Below are 8,816 nucleotides of genomic sequence, written 5' to 3'. Positions count from 1 at the left end.
ACGAGCAGTCTCCCAGAAGTGAATGGGACTACTCAGGTACTTGAGAGTTCATCAACCAGGGCCTTTATTGACTCCTGAGGGTGCTCAGTATTTATGGATCAGATGTCCACTGAATAACCCTGGCATTGGCAACGTAAAGCATAAAACTTAGCTTTCCTACACTAGCTCTAAACCAAAACTCACTAAATGAGACTACACTGCAAGCCCCCTGCACCAGTTGGTTCAGAGGGGAACTCCAAAGCACTGCCTTGGCTTCAGGGGTTCCACACATACATTTCCTAACTCAGTCCTGGCATATATTACATCACCACACGTTCATGCTGGTTTTGCATCAGATTGGTTTAGGAAGGAGGCCATTAAGTGAATTAGCCCTAATTACTTCTCAGTACAACATTGGCAAGAGCAATAGGATTATTCTTCTCCTCATTTTAAAAAGAGGGGCAAAGAGAAGAAAAATAAAAAGTTACTTGGCCAAGCCATATAACTGAGTATCAGGGCTAAGAACAGAACCCTGAAGTCAACTCCTATTCTGTCTGCACTAACCATTCTCCAACACTACTTAACGTTCATTGTCTATAAACGATATGAGAACAGCAACAGGAGTGCTCTTCAAGACACACGACTGAATGACAGCTTACATATTTGCTCTTGGGACCTATTGCAAGTGGATTACTGATCATTAAATTAAGGATGCCATCCATTCTGATGTATTTAGAAAAATAAGTGCACGCAGTCAGGTCCGGTGCAAGGAAGTTTTGTGCCCTAAGCGAAACTTCCACCTTGCGCCCCCGCCCCCAGCCATGCGGCAGCTCCCCATCCCCCCTCTGCTCTGAGGCACTCCCCCTGTGACAGCTTCCCCCCCTGGGGAGTCATGCGGCACCTCCCCACCCCAGCTCACCTCTGCTCTGCCTCCTCCCTGAGCATGCTGCCCCCACTCTAATTCTCTTCCCAGGGTTGCGAGGACAAACAGCTGATTGGCACTGCAAGCTTGGGAGGCGGGAGAAGTGGAGCTGCAACCGCATGCTCAGGGATGAATGCTGTAAAATAAAATAAAATAAAATAATTGGGGGCACCGCTTTTTGATGCCCCCCAAATCTTGGTGCCCTAGGCAACTGCCTAGTTTGCCTTAATGGTAGCACTGGCCCTGCATGCAGTAGAAACAGGCTCATTAAAATTAGTATGTCTTTATTACCCTAAGGTTTTCCCAAAATGTGTTTAATCTATAAAGCAGATTGGCCAGATTCTCAGTAGCTGAGTATCTAGCCCAGTGTTTCTAAGAATACAGTAAATACATTACTTTAAATTAAAAGAAGTTTTAAAAAAAAAAACCACCCCTTATCATAGCATCAGTTATCTCCAAAAGGCACCACTGGGCTTCAAAGACTGTTCTTCAAGTGTCTTCAACATATTTCATATTTTCTGTCAGTCAAATCTATGTTATGTTTTAAATCATATGAAATAATAATGGAAATATACCCATCTCCTAGAACTGGATGGAAAAGACCCTGAAGGGTCATGGAATCCAGTTCTCTGCCTTCACTAGCAGGACCAAGTACTAATTTCACCCCCCATCCTCCTGTGGCCCCCTCAAGGATTGAACTCACAACTCTGGGTTTAGGAGACCAACGCTCAAACCACTGAGCTATCCCTCCCTCCACTTGAAGACTCCAGCCTCATGAAAATAAGAAAACAATGGGGTCTAAATCAAAGTTAAACCATATCCACGACCTCATTAGCATAGCAATGGATTTTTTTTAAGCCACTAGCCATCTCTGTGTTGCACATTTGGGAAGTTTTGGGCATCAAAAGAGCTTTTTTCCTGCCTATAGGGGGTGGGCCAGGAAAATGGTCTGTTACTTCTTTGCTTTACATTTTACTTACCCAGAGCTGAAAAAACAAAAATGAGTTCATAGCTGATCTTGCCCTGCCCAGCCTCTTCATTCTCAAGGCAGCCAACCATTACATAATGAGGGAGAGAAAGTTAGTGGCTAGCTCACAATCTTTCACACAGCAGAATTTTTTGTGCTTTGATAAAGTTATTACATTTATACAATATATATAAAAACTTCATACCCGACATAGAGAGTTCATAATGACTTGACACCACCCCAGATTTTGACTAGGAACCAAACAGAAACAGTAAAGGCTTTTAAGAGAGCGGAACAGCTACTCTAGGCTCAGACAAACTGGAGAACATGTGGTACAGAATTGAGCAAATAGCTCGCCTAGGAACAGAAACCACACCCATAGGCCCCATCCTAATTCAACCGGGACTGCTCCAGTGTTTAAAGTTAAGCAGGTGCATGAATGTTTGCAGGAACAAGGCAATAAGAGCCCATCCTCAGCTACTGCTGCTAACTTTGAATTAGGCTGAAGCTTTTCTGATTTACAAAGCAAATACAACTCAGAGAGAGCAGCAGACTCTTCAAGTGCCTTAAAGCAGGCATCATTACACCAAAGGAAACTCCCAGAATTCTTGCTCCGAAAGGAGTACAGATCCCAGCATGCCACAGATAAAGGGGTTAACAGCAAGCTCTATCTTATTTACAGCAATAATATTTGGGACAATTAACAAGTGTTTGCAGTAATTGTATAAACTCATTCAGTGTGAAGCATGTTGGCAAAAGCAACCAAAATAAATACATAAATAATAATTCAGTTCTTCTTGGCCTCAGTCTTACAGCTGAATCAGTTTAAGAAAGCAGAAGGGGGGTGAGGGAGGTAGTAGCAGTTGTCATTCTTAAACACACATTTCTATTTCAGCACAAGGTCTGGCAGTGTTTTTGCCAGGAAACTCATAGAAAAGACCAACTCCATATTTATGAAGAAACACCATTGGCAAAACAAAACTCCTTTTAAAAAGATATAGGTAGTTGGCTTCTGTAGGCGTGAGTTAAGGAAAGAGGATCATGTGGCTAAGGCACTGCAGAAGGATGTAGGAGAGCTGTTTTCAACTCCTGGCTCTGCTATGGACTTCGTGTGGCTAGGAGCAAGTCACTTAACCTCTCCAGCCTGAATCCTCAAAGGCAGTTTAGGCACCTAATTCCCACTGAAATCAATAGTCATTAGACTTCTGGGGATCTGGGCCTGTCTTGGTTCCTGTCTGGAAAAGGAGGATGATAGTTCCCCATCTCACTGGGATGATGTGAGAATAAATTCATTAATGTATGTGAGGTATTGAGTTACTATGGTGATGGGGGCCATATAAATACTTAAAAACATGTCTTGGGGAAAAATGTACTATGTTATTTTCAGCACGTCATATTAACCTGTAGTGTATCTCTAAGGCACTAATCAGATCTTGGTAATATTCCTGGACAGGAGAATAAGCAGTACACAATGTGATCTTTCATATATTTTCCCCGTCACTGTTGGCATAGCTTAGACTTGCCTCCAGGTAAAAAAATATTTTTTTAAATTTCACTGTAAATAAATATGGGTTTAACCTAGGAGGAAAAGCTTCTCACTGATTCAAACTTCTTTTTCTGAAATCAAAAAACATTTGGGGAAAAAAGATTGTGATGCTCATATACCTGGAATTCCACTGTATTCATCCATCCCTACAATACATGTCTTTAGCAAACTTAGCGTAATGAAAATGAGATCATGTGTGTATCAGGGCCCACGCAATCCATTAGGCAACCTAGGCAGTTGCCTAGGGCACTAACATTTGGGGGGTGGCAACTGCAGTGGCCGAACATCCAGCCGCCGCACTCGTTGGCGGTATTTTGGGGGGCGGGACCTTCTGCCGCCTCCGTCGGGGGCACCATTTTGGGGCCAGAACCTTCCGCTGCCTAGGGCTCCAAAAAGCCTCCTGCCTGTATCACTCATGCAAGAGATCTATACAACTGAAATATGTTAATAATACACAATACAAATTTTCATAATATTGGTTTTGGTTTTAAAATGCTGTCCTTTATTGAGAGGAAATATTTCTCTAAGCAAACATAATTGATATTATATACTTCTATCCAACCATCTGTTTCTTTGGTGTACAATGAAAGCCCTATGATATTTCCTAATTATCTGATTCTCTTTATGTTTTGAAAGAGATAATTCAGCAACTCTGAAGATGAATAGAGGAGCAATAGACTGATTTGCACACATACAGCCTAAGTGTTTTTGCTAAGGAAAACAATAGCATTATGTATAAATACTGCTGCCCTGGAGGTGCCTTCCTCCATCCTTCAAGTCCTTCTGCTTGAGACAGCATTCTGCAGCATTGTTGAATGAAGTGCTGCAATTTAGGGCAATTGTGTCGGCAAACCAGATTCATTACATTGCACATGCGTTAACGGTCCTCCTGCTGCAGTCAGTTTTCATACGCCCAAGGCTGCTGACTCCCCATCTTCTGCTGCTGGTATCTCTGCAAGCTTCTTGCTTGATGAGGCAAGGGACACGCTCTGGATCTTTACATGCTAAGATGAGAATCAGTCTCAATCTCTCCCGCCGCTTCTCACCACCAAAGAGAGAGAACAGCAATGGCAGAAGACCAGTGAATACTCTTCGCTCCTCCACTGCATCAAAGTGCTGCAAGAGGCACTGAAAAAAATAAAGCAGTAGAGAATGGGAACTTGTAATACTGTAGGCTATAACCCTGAGATACTCTATGGGCAACTCCGAGAGACTGCAACAAATGGGAAGGCAATGCAGTCCTTACAACAAGGACAATATAAGTCCATTAAAGGCAGAATAGGTGGAGAAAGAAAACTTGCAAGCTGGTGCCTATATCGGTCCAAGAATCATTCTTTGGTGTGCAGTATGCACACCTGGTAATGCTGCCAAGGCCAGGCAGAGAAATGATGGTCTGCTAAGGACCAGTTAGAGCTACACATCTTAAAGGAATCCTAAGCCTCACTGCCCAGGGTTAAAGCCCTTGGGCTTTGGCCCCGGGCCCCAATAAGTCTAATGGCAGCCCTGGAAACCCCATTAAAATGGGGTAAAAACCCACTTTAGGGTCCCAACCCAGTTTGAGAACCACTAGGCCAATTCATTATCCTTGTTCCATCTTCTATATAATAACCGGACATACGCAAACATCTTGTGCAGTTGACATAGCTAACAAAGGATCAAATTCTCCATTTTTCCTTAATGCAGAGTAATGCAAATCGATCAGCCCCAGGGAATTCCTTTGCACTTGTACTGTTGTACCACTGCAGAATCTGGCTCATGACTCCCGAAGATGCTAACCATTTTCCAGGAGAAAGAAAAATAAGCCAGGGTGCTTGAATAAGAAAGTCACTTCAGTCCCGCCCTCCCCCCCCCCACACACTTTTTGTGATGCTTTTATTTGTATAAAAAAAAAATAATATAAATAATAATAATAATATCTAAGATCCAGAAGGGCACTTTCTCTTCTCATTTCAACCCTGGGCTCAGAGAGGCCCACAGAGCACAAATAGTGACAGAGCAGAGCCCACAGGCTTCAAAAGAACTACAATTATTTTGATTTTTAATAAGAGGCTTGTCAGTCTAGCACAAAAAAGGTATAATATGATCCAGTGGTTGGAAGCTGAAGCTAGACAAATTTGTGCTGGAAAGAAGGTGTACCTTTTGAATAGTGAGGATAATTAACTATTGGAACAATTACCAAGGGTTGTGGTGGATTCTCCATCACTGACAATTTTTAAATCAGGAACAGATATTTTTCTAAAAGATCTGCTCGAGAAATTATTTTGGGAACATTCTATGATCTGTGTAATACAGGAGGACAGACTAGATGATCACACCATTCCCTTCTGGCCTTGGAATTTATTAATCTGATAGTACAGATGTGTGCAAACTACGGCCCACAGGCCCACATCTGGCCTGCAGGACCATCCTGCCCAGCCCCTGAGCTCCTAGCCAGGGAACCTAGTCCATGGCCCCTCCCCTGCTGTTACCCCTCCCCCGCAGCCACGCCGGTCACACTCTGGCCCACCGCTCCTGCTGGGCAGTGTAGCTGGTTCTGGCCAGGTGTTACAGCTGCAAGCTCCTGCTGCTGGTAAAGGGGTGGGGAGTAGGGGGCTTGTGTAAGGGAGCAGGGGTCCTGGGAGGCAGTCAGGGAGGAGGGGGTAGTTGGATGGGGTTGGGGTTCTGGGGGGGCAGTCAGAGGATGGGGAACAGTGGGGATTGGGAGTGGGAGTCCTGGGGGGCCTGTCAGGGGGTGGGGATGTGGATAGGGGTCAGGAGGGCAGTCAGGGGAGAGGGAGGCATTGGATAAGGGGGTGGGATCCTAGGGGATCCCAGGAGGGGGTGGTCAGGGGACAAGGAGCAGAGGGAGGTTGGATAGGGAGTGGGAGTCCCAGGGGGTGTCAGGGGCAGGGGTGTGGATAGGAGTCAGGGCATTAAGGAAACAGGGAGAAGGGGGGTTGGATAGGGGTCGAGGTTCCAGGAGGGTGCAGTCAGGGGAGCAGGGGGGATTGGATGGGTTGGGGGTTCTGAGGGGGGCAGTCAGGGGGTGGGAAGAGGCAGGTAGAGGGTGGGGGCTGGGCTGTTTGGGGAGGCACAGCCTTCCCTACTCGGCCCTCCATACAGTTGCACAACCCTGATGTGGCCCTCAGGCCAAAAAGTTTGCCCACCCCTGTGATAGTAGGAAAAAAACTCACCTATTTTAATACTAAGCAGTAGAACTCAAATATCATATTAAAAACATGAACTTCAAGGGCCAGTTTCTGGCTTGCCCTTCCATGTACATGAGAAAGGAAGTGCCCAAAAGCGGGCCTGAAGGTTGCAAGGGTTGCATCTCTAGGCTGGCTCCCCACAACACCCGAAAGGTGAAGTTGTAAGAGGTATGTTGCAAATCTTTCACACCCTGAGCTATGGAGGAGCAGTTTTGGGTAGGTTGTAGTGGTCTTGGATGCTTTCAAATGGACACTGCCTCATCTGCATCATTCCTTCTTCTATGTATATTGCTCCTTGGTAGGAACGGTTTGCACAAGTAGTTGTGTGGAGGTGCACAGAGACCCACAGCCATAATAATATTTCAAGTGCAGCATTTATTTTCACCCATGGAGGATAAAGCTCAGAATTTGATCTCCAATGTTTTCTCCTTCTATCAGAGAAGAAATTAAAAAGATTAGGACTATACTGTTTAGGAAGAAAGGCCCAGATCCTCAATGGGACTTAGGCACTTAACTCCTATTAAAAATCAATGAGACAGACAGACAGACCTAAATACCTTTGGGGATCTGGGCCAAGGTGGCAAATAAGAGGAGGCACAATAGGGGACTAGAAGAACAGTGTAAAGAAGGTCACTTGAGAGCTCCTATTTAACCTCTTTTATAATGCTAGACCCAAGGGCAATGCTTAATTGGTGTGAAGGCTTGCCAGGGCTGAGCAAGACACCTCTAAGGTTAGTAGTTCATAGCCTGGACACCTCTTGGCTTGCCGCATCAGTTACATGTCACTCAGCTGCCAGAGGAACTTCCCGAGCCCCAGCACCTAATTGCTTGAGCCCCGGCACCTCTTTCATTACAAACTAAGTACTGCCCACAGAACACTCACTGAAGTGGAAAGACAACAAATGTAAAGCTAATAAAGGATTTTTAAAAAGCATGCAATTAATCCTGATGAATTCTTTGAGACTAAGAGCCTCAATTTGCGGGGGGCAAATTGATCTACGATACACAACTTCAGCTACAAGAATAGCGTAGCTGAAGTTGACGTTTCTTAGATCAACTTAGATTGATTTACTTCACATCCTCGCGGCGCGGGATCGACGGCTGCCACTCTCCTGTCAACTCCACTTCCGCCTCTCACCCTGGTGGAGTTCCGGAGTTGACAGGGAGCTTGTTTGGGGAATCGATGTATCGTATCTAGACGAGATGCGATACATCGATCCCCAATAGATCGATCACTACCCACTGATCCAACAGGTAGTGTAGACATTCCCAGTTCTGGGCACTCAGGGTATATACTTCCCCTATAGGAAAGTTCCTGCCTAAGTAGAATTTCTTGCATCCTTCTTTAAAGATTTAGGGTGAAATCCTAGTTCCAGTTAAATCAGTGGAAATCTTGCCATTAGCTTCAATGGACCCATGATTGCACCGTTCTACTTGCCACTGTTGGTGACAATATATTGGACTAGATGGGCCATTGCTCTGACCCAGCATAGTAATTCCATGTTCTTTCAATACACTAGTGAGAAACCCAGACAAATGCAACAAGATTCCATTTTGTTTATTTCATGACGATGATTAATTTGTATTACCATGGTGCCTAGGAGCACTAGTCATGGATCAGTACCCTGTTGTGCTAGGGTCCAAACTCTGAAGATACTTTCATGCTATCATCTAATTCCTACATAACCATGGATAGAAATGACCAAACTCTGCCTTGACATATATCCCATGCAAAGGTGTAAGATGGGAGAATTTTGCCACAAATCTTACAAAAAAAATAAGTATATTGGGGCTATAATCTGACTGTAATCTGGAAAACTGACTTTGGTAAGGGTCACTGTGGGCAAAATTTGTCCCCATATGGCCCTCTCCTTGGCCTTTTGGGGAAAGTCAAGCATAGGCACAAACTCCGTGGGTACTCTGGGGCTGGAGCACCCATGGGGAAAAGAAAATGATGGGTGCTAAGCATCCACTAGCAACCCCAATATACGCTCCACCCACCCTAGTGCTTCCTGCCTGCCAGCAGACCCCACAGATCAGTGCTTTCCCTTCCTCCCCGCACCTCCTGCCTGCTGTAATCCCCTGTATTGTGGCATGCAGAAGGTTGGGAGTGAGGGAGAGGACTGAGGACATGGCATGCTCATGGGAGGGGGCAGAACTGAGCAGGAAGAGGCAGGATGCCTGTGGGGCCATGGGGAAGGGTGGAGTAGGGGC

This window comes from Chelonoidis abingdonii, chromosome 17 (genome assembly GCF_003597395.2).
Source record: "Chelonoidis abingdonii isolate Lonesome George chromosome 17, CheloAbing_2.0, whole genome shotgun sequence".
NCBI lineage: Eukaryota > Metazoa > Chordata > Testudines > Testudinidae > Chelonoidis > Chelonoidis abingdonii.
This window is presented reverse-complemented; position numbering follows the sequence as displayed.